We start from the raw sequence: 12099 nt of genomic DNA, 5'->3' as shown, positions 1-12099 counted from the left end.
TGACACCACTGAGGCTAAGGAAACTGAGGAACCATTGTGACAGAATGGAGGCTATTAATCTAAGAATCTCTTTTGTCACCAGGGGGGGCAAAAGGACAACGGATGAACTGTGACAGCATGGGGACCTATAGAAGGAACCATTATGACACCATGAAGGCCAAGAATCAAATAGTTCATTGTAAGACCAAGTGGCCTAAAAGGGCTTGGAATGCATTGTGACACCACAGAGGTTAAGAGAAACAAGGATCCATTGTGACCCAATGGAGGTTAACAATCTAATGATCCATTGTGACACCAGGGGTTGTAAAAGGTCCAGGGATGAATTCTGAAAGCATGTTGATCAGTAGAAGCGAGGAACTATTATGACATCTTGGAGGCCAAGAATCAAATGATTCATTGTGACATCAAGTGGCCTAAAAGGGCAAGGGATGCATTGAGACACCAAAGGGGTTAAGGAAACTAAGGAACCATTGTGACAGAATGGAGGCTATTAATCTCAGAATCCCTATTGACACCAGGGGGCGCAAAAGGACCACGGATGAACTGTGACAGCATGGGGACCTATAGAATCAAGGAACCATTATGACACCATGAAGGCCAAGAATCAAATGATTCATTGGAAAATCAAGTGGCCTAAAAGGGCATGGGATGCATTGTGACACCACAGAGGTTAAGAGAAGCAAGGAACCATTGTGACCCAATGCAGGCTAACAATCTAATGATCCCTTGTGACACCAATGGGCCTAAAAGGGCCAGGGATGAATTGTTACAGCACGGGGACCGATAGAAGCAAGGATCTATTATGCCACCGTGGAGAACAAAATCAAATAATTCATTGTGACATCATGTGGCCTAAAAGGGCATGGGATGCATTGTGACAGCACAGGGGTTAAGAGAAGCAAGGAACCATTGTGACCCAAGGGAGGCTAACAATCTAATGATCCCTTTTGACACCAGGGGGCGCAACATGGCCAGGGATTAATTGTGACAGCATGGGGCCCAATAGAAGCAAGGAACCATTATGACACCATGGAAGTCAAAAATCAAATGATTCATTGTGACATCAAGTGGCCTAAAAAGTTGTGGGATGCATTGTGACACCACAGAGGTTAAGAGAAGCAAGGAACCATTGTGACCCAAGGGAGGCTAACAATCTAATGATCCCTTGTGACACCAGTGGGCGTAAACGGACCACGGATGAGCTGTGAAATCATGGGGCACAATAAAAACATGGAAAGATTATGACACCATAGAGGCCAAGAAAGAAATAATTCATTGTAACACCAAGTGGCCTGAAAGGTCATGGGATGCATTGTGACACCACAGGGGTTAAGAGAAGCAAGGAAACATTGTGACACAAAGGAGGCTAACAATCTAATGATCCCTTGTGACACCAGGGGTCGTAAAAGGGCCAGGGATGGATTGTTACAGCATGGGGCACAATAAAAACATGGAAACATTATGACACCATAGAGACCAGGAATCAAATGATTCATTGTAACACCAAGTGGCCTAAAAGGGCATGGGATGCATTGTGACACCACTGGGGCTAAGGAAACTGAGGAACCATTGTGACAGAATGGAGGCTATTAATCTAAGAATCTCTTTTGTCACCAGGGGGGGCAAAAGGACAACGGATGAACTGTGACAGCATGGGGACCTATAGAAGGAACCATTATGACACCATGAAGGCCAAGAATCAAATAGTTCATTGTAACACCAAGTGGCCTAAAAGGGCTTGGAATGCATTGTGACACCACAGAGGTTAAGAGAAAGAAGGATCCATTGTGACCCAATGGAGGCTAACAATCTAATGATCCATTGTGACACCAGGGGTTGTAAAAGGTCCAGGGATGAATTCTGAAAGCGTGTTGATCAGTAGAAGCTAGGAACTATTATGACATCTTGGAGGCCAAGAATCAAATGATTCATTGTGACATCAAGTGGCCTAAAAGGACAAGGGATGCATTGTGACACCAAAGGGGTTAAGGAAACTAAGGAACCATTGTGACAGAATGGAGGCTATTAATCTCAGAATCCTTATTGACACCAGGGGGCGCAAAAGGACCACGGATGAACTGTGACAGCATGGGGACCTATAGAATCAAGGAACCATTATGACACCACGAAGGCCAAGAATCAAATGATTCATTGGAACATCAAGTGGCTTAAAAGGGCATGGGATGCATTGTGACACCACAGAGGTTAAGAGAAGCAAGGAACCATTGTGACCCAATGCAGGTTAACAATCTAATGATCCCTTGTGACACCCGGGGGCGTAAAAGGGCCAGGGATGAATTGTGAAAGCATGTTGATCAATAGAAGTGAGGAACTAATTAGACACCATGGAGGCCAAGAATCAAATGATTCATTGTGACATCAAGTGGCCTAAAAGGGCATGGGATGCATTGTGACACCACAGGGGCTAAGGAAACAAAGGAACCATTGTGACAGAATGGAGGCTATTAATCTCAGAATCCCTTTTGACACCAGGGGGCGCAAAAGGAGCAGCGATGAACTGTGACAGCATGGGGACCTATAGAAGCAAGGAACCATTATGACACCATGAAAGCCAAGAATCAAATGATTCATTGTAACACCAAGTGGCCTAAGATGGCATGGGATGCATTGTGACACCACAGAGGTTAAGAGAAGCAAGGAACCATTGTGACCCAATGCAGGCTAAAAATCTAATGATCCATTGTGACACGAGGAGTTCTAAAAGGGCCAGGGATGAATTGTGAAAGCATGGGGCGCAATAAAAACATGGAAAGCTTATGACACCATAGAGGCCAAGAATCAAATAATTCATTGTAACACCAAGTGGCCTAAAAGGGCATGGGATGCATTGTGACACCACAGAGGTTAAGAGATCAAGGATCCATTGTGACCCAATGGAGGCTAATTATCCCATGATCCCTTGTGACACCAATGGGCCTAAAAGGGCCAGGGATTAATTGTGAAAGCATGGGGACCAATAGTAGCAAGGATCTATTATGCCACCGTGGAGGCCAAGAATCAAATAATTCATTGTGACATCAAGTGGCCTAAAAGGGCATGGGATGCATTGTGACAGCACAGGGGTAAAGAGAAGCAAGGAACCATAGTGACCCAATGGAGGCTAATTATCCAAGGATCCCTTTCGACACCAGGGGGCTTAAAAGGGCCAGGGATGAATTGTGACAGCACGGGGACCAATAGAAACAAGGAACTATTATGACACCATGGAGGCCAAGAAACAAATGATTCATTGTGACATCAAGTGGCCTAAAAGGGCATGGAATCCATTGTGACACCACAGAGGTTAAGAAAAGCTAGGAACCATTGTGACCCAAAGGAGGCTAACAATCTAATGATCCCTGGTGACACCAGGGTTTGTAAAAGCGCCAGGGATGGATTGTTACAGCATGGGGTACAATAAAAACATGGAAACATTATGACACCATAGAGGCCAAGAATCAAATGATTCATTGTGACATCAAGTGTCCTAAAAGGGCATGGGATGCAATGTGACACCACAGAGGTTAAGAGAAGCAAGGAACCATTGTGACCCAATGCAGGCTAACAATCTAATGATCCCTTGTGACACCAGTGGGCGTAAACGGACCACGGATGAGCTGTGAAATCATGGGGCACAATAAAAACATGGAAAGATTAGGACACCATAGAGGCCAAGAAAGAAATAATTCATAGTAACACCAAGTGGCCTGAAAGGTCATGGGATGCATTGTGACACCACAGGGGTTAAGAGAAGCAAGGAAACATTGTGACACAAAGGAGGCTAACAATCTAATGATCCCTTGTGACACCAGGGGTCGAAAAAGGGCCAGGGATGGATTGTTACAGCATGGGGCCCAATAAAAACATGGAAACATTATGACACCATAGAGACCAAGAATCAAATGGTTCATTCTAATACCAAGTGGCCTAAAAGGGCATGGGATGCATTGTGACACCACTGGGGCTAAGGAAACTGAGGAACCATAGTGACAGAATGGAGGCTATTAATCTAAGAATCTCTTTTGTCACCAGGGGTTGCAAAAGGACCACGGATGAACTCTGACAGCATGGGGACCTATAGAAGCAAGGAACCATTATGACACCATGAAGGCCAAGAATCAAATGGTTCATTGTAAGACCAAGTGGCCTAAAAGGGCTTGGAATGCATTGTGACACCACAGAGGTTAAGAGAAGCAAGGATCCATTGTGACCCAATGGAGGCTAACAATCTAATGATCCATTGTGACACCAGGGGTTGTAAAAGGTCCAGGGATGAATTGTGAAAGCATGGGGCACAATAAAAACATGGAAATATTATGACACCGTAGAGGTCAAGAATCAAATGATTCATTGTAACACCAAGTGGCCTAAAAGGGCATGGGATGCATTGTGACACCACTGGGGCTAAGGAAACTGAGGAACCATTGTGACAGAATGGAGGCTATTAATCTAAGAATCTCTTTTGTCACCAGGGGGGGCAAAAGGACAACGGATGAACTGTGACAGCCTGGGGACCTATAGAAGGAACCATTATGACACCATGAAGGCCAAGAATCAAATAGTTCATTGTAAGACCAAGTGGCCTAAAAGGGCTTGGAATGCATTGTGACACCACAGAGGTTAAGAGAAGCAAGGATCCATTGTGACCTAATGGAGGCTAACAATTTAATGATCCATTGTGACACCAGGGGTTGTAAAAGGTCCAGGGATGAATTGTGAAAGCATGTTGATCAATAGAAGCGAGGAACTAATATGCCACCATGGAGGCCAAGAATCAAATGATTCATTGTGACATCAAGTGGCCTAAAAGGGCATGGGATGCATTGTGACAGCACAGGGGTAAAGAGAAGCAAGGAACCATAGTGACCCAATGGAGGCTAATTATCCAAGGATCCCTTTCGACACCAGGGGGCTTAAAAGGGCCAGGGATGAATTGTGACAGCACGGGGACCAATAGAAACAAGGAACTATTATGACACCATGGAGGCCAAGAAACAAATGATTCATTGTGACATCAAGTGGCCTAAAAGGGCATGGAATCCATTGTGACACCACAGAGGTTAAGAAAAGCTAGGAACCATTGTGACCCAAAGGAGGCTAACAATCTAATGATCCCTGGTGACACCAGGGGTTGTAAAAGCGCCAGGGATGGATTGTTACAGCATGGGGTACAATAAAAACATGGAAACATTATGACACCATAGAGGCCAAGAATCAAATGATTCATTGTGACATCAAGTGGCCTAAAAAGGTGTGGGATGCATTGTGACACCACAGAGGTTAAGAGAAGCAAGGAACCATTGTGACCCAAGGGAGGCTAACAATCTAATGATCCCTTGTGACACCAGTGGGCGTAAACGGACCACGGATGAGCTGTGAAATCATGGGGCACAATAAAATCATGGAAAGATTAGGACACCATAGAGGCCAAGAAAGAAATAATTCATAGTAACACCAAGTGGCCTGAAAGGTCATGGGATGCATTGTGACACCACAGGGGTTAAGAGAAGCAAGGAAACATTGTGACACAAAGGAGGCTAACAATCTAATGATCCCTTGTGACACCAGGGGTCGTAAAAGGGCCAGGGATGGATTGTTACAGCATGGGGCCCAATAAAAACATGGAAACATTATGACACCATAGAGACCAGGAATCAAATGATTCATTGTAACACCAAGTGGCCTAAAAGGGCATGGGATGCATTGTGACACCACTGGGGCTAAGGAAACTGAGGAACCATTGTGACAGAATGGAGGCTATTAATCTAAGAATCTCTTTTGTCACCAGGGGGGGCAAAAGGACAACGGATGAACTGTGACAGCATGGGGACCTATAGAAGGAACCATTATGACACCATGAAGGCCAAGAATCAAATAGTTCATTGTAACACCAAGTGGCCTAAAAGGGCTTGGAATGCATTGTGACACCACAGAGGTTAAGAGAAACAAGGATCCATTGTGACCCAAAGGAGGCTAACAATCTAATGATCCATTGTGACATCAGGGGTTGTAAAAGGTCCAGGGATGAATTGTGAAAGCATGGGGCACAATAAAAACATGGAAATATTATGACACCGTAGAGGTCAAGAATCAAATGATTCATTGTAACACCAAGTGGCCTAAAAGGGCATGGGATGCATTGTGACACCACTGGGGCTAAGGAAACTGAGGAACCATTGTGACAGAATGGAGGCTATTAATCTAAGAATCTCTTTTGTCACCAGGGGGGGCAAAAGGACAACGGATGAACTGTGACAGCATGGGGACCTATAGAAGGAACCATTATGACACCATGAAGGCCAAGAATCAAATAGTTCATTGTAAGACCTAGTGGCCTAAAAGGGCTTGGAATGCATTGTGACACCACAGAGGTTAAGAGAAGCAAGGATCCATTGTGACCTAATGGAGGCTAACAATCTAATGATCCATTGTGACACCAGGGGTTGTAAAAGGTCCAGGGATGAATTCTGAAAACATGTTGATCAGTAGAAGCGAGGAAATATTATGCCATCTTGGAGGCCAAGAATCAAATGATTCATTGTGACATCAAGTGGCCTAAAAGGGCAAGGGATTCATTGAGACACCAAAGGGGTTAAGGAAACTAAGGAACCATTGTGACAGAATGGAGGCTATTAATCTCAGAATGCCTATTGACACCAGGGGGCGCAAAAGGATCATGGATGAACTGTGACAGCATGGGAACCTATTGAAGCAAGGAACCATTATGACACCATGAAGGCCAAGAATCAAATGATTCATTGGAACATCAAGTGGCCTAAAAGGGCATGGGATGCATTGTGACACCACAGAGGTTAAGAGAAACAAGGAACCATTGTGACCCAATGCAGGTTAACAATCTAATGATCCCTTGTGACACCAGGGGGCGTAAAAGGGCCAGGGATGAATTGTGAAAGCATGTTGATCAATAGAAGCGAGGAACTAATTAGACACCATGGAGGCCAAGAATCAAATGATTCATTGTGACATCAAGTGGCCTAAAAGGGCATGGGATGCATTGTGACACCACAGGGGCTAAGGAAACTAAGGAACCATTGTGACAGAATGGAGGCTATTAATCTCAGAATCCCTTTTGACACCAGGGGGCGCAAAAGGACCACGGATGAACTGTGACAGCATGGGGACCTATAGAAGCAAGGAACCATTATGACACCATGAAGGCCAAGAATCAAATGGTTCATTTTAAGACCAAGTGGCCTAAAAGGGCTTGGAATGCATTGTGACACCACAGAGGTTAAGAGAAGCAAAGAACCATTGTGACCCAATGCAGGCTAACAATCTAATGATCCATTGTGATACCAGGGGTTGTAATAGGGCCAGGGATGAATTGTGAAAGCATGGGGCACAATAAAAACATGGAAATATTATGACACCATAGAGGCCAAGAATCAAATGATTCATTGTAACACCAAGTGGCCTAAAAGGGCATGGGATGCATTGTGACACCACTGGGGCTAAGGAAACTGAGGAACCATTGTGACAGAATGGAGGCTATTAATCTAAGAATCTCTTTTGTCACCAGGGGGGGCAAAAGGACAACGGATGAACTGTGACAGCATGGGGACCTATAGAAGGAACCATTATGACACCATGAAGGCCAAGAATCAAATAGTTCATTGTACGACCAAGTGGCCTAAAAGGGCTTGGAATGCATTGTGACACCACAGAGGTTAAGAGAAGCAAGGATCCATTGTGACCTAATGGAGGCTAACAATTTAATGAACCATTGTGACACCAGGGGTTGTAAAAGGTCCAGGGATGAATTGTGAAAGCATGTTGATCAATAGAAGCGAGGAACTATTATGCCACCATGGAGGCCAAGAATCAAATGATTCATTGTGACATCAAGTGGCCTAAAAGGGCATGGGATGCATTGTGACACCACAGGGGTTAAGAGAAGCAAGGAACCATTGTGACAGAATTGAGGCTATTAATCTCAGAATCCCTATTGACACCAGGGGGCGCAAAAGGACCACGGATGAACTGTGACAGCATGGGGACCTATAGAATCAAGGAACCATTATGACACCATGAAGGCCAAGAATCAAATGGTTCATTGTAAGACCAAGTGGCCTAAAAGGGCTTGGAATGCATTGTGACACCACAGAGGTTAAGAGAAGCAAGGAACCATTGTGACCCAATGCAGGCTAAAAATCTAATGATCCATTGTGACACGAGGAGTTCTAAAAGGGCCAGGGATGAATTGTGAAAGCATGGGGCGCAATAAAAACATGGAAAGATTATGACACCATAGAGGCCAAGAATCAAATAATTCATTGTAACACCAAGTGGCCTAAAAGGGCATGGGATGCATTGTGACACCACAGAGGTTAAGAGATCAAGGATCCATTGTGACCCAATGGAGGCTAATTATCCCACGATCCCTTGTGACACCAATGGGCCTAAAAGGGCCAGGGATTAATTGTGAAAGCATGGGGACCAATAGTAGCAAGGATCTATTATGCCACCGTGGAGGCCAAGAATCAAATAATTCATTGTGACATCAAGTGGCCTAAAAGGGCATGGGATGCATTGTGACAGCACAGGGGTAAAGAGAAGCAAGGAACCATAGTGACCCAATGGAGGCTAATTATCCAAGGATCCCTTTCGACACCAGGGGGCTTAAAAGGGCCAGGGATGAATTGTGACAGCACGGGGACCAATAGAAACAAGGAACTATTATGACACCATGGAGGCCAAGAAACAAATGATTCATTGTGACATCAAGTGGCCTAAAAGGGCATGGAATCCATTGTGACACCACAGAGGTTAAGAAAAGCTAGGAACCATTGTGACCCAAAGGAGGCTAACAATCTAATGATCCCTGGTGACACCAGGGTTTGTAAAAGCGCCAGGGATGGATTGTTACAGCATGGGGTACAATAAAAACATGGAAACATTATGACACCATAGAGGCCAAGAATCAAATGATTCATTGTGACATCAAGTGGCCTAAAAGGGCATGGGATGCAATGTGACACCACAGAGGTTAAGAGAAGCAAGGAACCATTGTGACCCAATGCAGGCTAACAATCTAATGATCCCTTGTGACACCAGTGGGCGTAAACGGACCACGGATGAGCTGTGAAATCATGGGGCACAATAAAAACATGGAAAGATTAGGACACCATAGAGGCCAAGAAAGAAATAATTCATAGTAACACCAAGTGGCCTGAAAGGTCATGGGATGCATTGTGACACCACAGGGGTTAAGAGAAGCAAGGAAACATTGTGACACAAAGGAGGCTAACAATCTAATGATCCCTTGTGACACCAGGGGTCGAAAAAGGGCCAGGGATGGATTGTTACAGCATGGGGCCCAATAAAAACATGGAAACATTATGACACCATAGAGACCAAGAATCAAATGGTTCATTCTAATACCAAGTGGCCTAAAAGGGCATGGGATGCATTGTGACACCACTGGGGCTAAGGAAACTGAGGAACCATTGTGACAGAATGGAGGCTATTAATCTAAGAATCTCTTTTGTCACCAGGGGTTGCAAAAGGACCACGGATGAACTCTGACAGCATGGGGACCTATAGAAGCAAGGAACCATTATGACACCATGAAGGCCAAGAATCAAATGGTTCATTGTAAGACCAAGTGGCCTAAAAGGGCTTGGAATGCATTGTGACACCACAGAGGTTAAGAGAAGCAAGGATCCATTGTGACCCAATGGAGGCTAACAATCTAATGATCCATTGTGACACCAGGGGTTGTAAAAGGTCCAGGGATGAATTGTGAAAGCATGGGGCACAATAAAAACATGGAAATATTATGACACCGTAGAGGTCAAGAATCAAATGATTCATTGTAACACCAAGTGGCCTAAAAGGGCATGGGATGCATTGTGACACCACTGGGGCTAAGGAAACTGAGGAACCATTGTGACAGAATGGAGGCTATTAATCTAAGAATCTCTTTTGTCACCAGGGGGGGCAAAAGGACAACGGATGAACTGTGACAGCATGGGGACCTATAGAAGGAACCATTATGACACCATGAAGGCCAAGAATCAAATAGTTCATTGTAACACCAAGTGGCCTAAAAGGGCTTGGAATGCATTGTGACACCACAGAGGTTAAGAGAAACAAGGATCCATTGTGACCCAATGGAGGCTAACAATCTAATGATCCATTGTGACACCAGGGGTTGTAAAAGGTCCAGGGATGAATTCTGAATGCATGTTGATCAGTAGAAGCGAGGAACTATTATGATATCTTGGAGGCCAAGAATCAAATGATTCATTGTGACATCAAGTGGCCTAAAAGGGCAAGGGATGCATTGAGACACCAAAGGGGTTAAGGAAACTAAGGAACCATTGTGACAGAATGGAGGCTATTAATCTCAGAATCCCTATTGACACCAGGGGGCGCAAAAGGACCACGGATGAACTGTGACAGCATGCGGACCTATAGAATCAAGGAACCATTATGACACCATGAAGGCCAAGAATCAAATGATTCATTGGAAAATCAAGTGGCCTAAAAGGGCATGGGATGCATTGTGACACCACAGAGGTTAAGAGAAGCAAGGAACCATTGTGACCCAAAGGAGGCTAACAATCTAATGATCCCTTGTGACACCCATGGGCCTAAAAGGGCCAGGGATGAATTGTTACAGCACGGGGACCGATAGAAGCAAGGATCTATTATGCCACCGTGGAGAACAATATCAAATAATTCATTGTGACATCATGTGGCCTAAAAGGGCATGGGATGCATTGTGACAGCACAGGGGTAAAGAGAAGCAAGGATCCATTGTGACCCCATGGAGGCTAACAATCTAATGATCCCCTGTGACACCAGTGGGCGTAAACGGACCACGGATGAGCTGTGAAATCATGGGGCACAATAAAAACATGGAAAGATTAGGACACCATAGAGGCCAAGAAAGAAATAATTCATAGTAACACCAAGTGGCCTGAAAGGTCATGGGATGCATTGTGACACCACAGGGGTTAAGAGAAGCAAGGATCCATTGTGACCCAATGCAGGCTAAAAATCTAATGATCCATTGTGACACGAGGAGTTCTAAAAGGCCAGGGATGAATTGTGAAAGCATGGGGCGCAATAAAAACATGGAAAGATTATGACACCATAGAGGCCAAGAATCAAATAATTCATTGTAACACCAAGTGGCCTAAAAGGGCATGGGATGCATTCTGACACCACAGAGGTTAAGAGATCAAGGATCCATTGTGACCCAATGGAGGCTAATTATCCCACGATCCCTTGTGACACCAATGGGCCTAAAAGGGCCAGGGATTAATTGTGAAAGCATGGGGACCAATAGTAGCAAGGATCTATTATGCCACCGTGGAGGCCAAGAATCAAATAATTCATTGTGACATCAAGTGGCCTAAAAGGGCATGGGATGCATTGTGACAGCACAGGGGTAAAGAGAAGCAAGGAACCATAGTGACCCAATGGAGGCTAATTATCCAAGGATCCCTTTCGACACCAGGGGGCTTAAAAGGGCCAGGGATGAATTGTGACAGCACGGGGACCAATAGAAACAAGGAACTATTATGACACCATGGAGGCCAAGAAACAAATGATTCATTGTGACATCAAGTGGCCTAAAAGGGCATGGAATCCATTGTGACACCACAGAGGTTAAGAAAAGCTAGGAACCATTGTGACCCAAAGGAGGCTAACAATCTAATGATCCCTGGTGACACCAGGGGTTGTAAAAGCGCCAGGGATGGATTGTTACAGCATGGGGTACAATAAAAACATGGAAACATTATGACACCATAGAGGCCAAGAATCAAATGATTCATTGTGACATCAAGTGGCCTAAAAGGGCATGGGATGCAATGTGACACCACAGAGGTTAAGAGAAGCAAGGAACCATTGTGACCCAATGCAGGCTAACAATCTAATGATCCCTTGTGACACCAGTGGGCGTAAACGGACCACGGATGAGCTGTGAAATCATGGGGCACAATAAAAACATGGAAAGATTAGGACACCATAGAGGCCAAGAAAGAAATAATTCATAGTAACACCAAGTGGCCTGAAAGGTCATGGGATGCATTGTGACACCACAGGGGTTAAGAGAAGCAAGGAAAC

This window comes from Cinclus cinclus, chromosome 30, assembly GCF_963662255.1.
Source record: "Cinclus cinclus chromosome 30, bCinCin1.1, whole genome shotgun sequence".
In the NCBI taxonomy this organism is placed as follows: Eukaryota; Metazoa; Chordata; class Aves; order Passeriformes; family Cinclidae; genus Cinclus; species Cinclus cinclus.
This window is presented reverse-complemented; position numbering follows the sequence as displayed.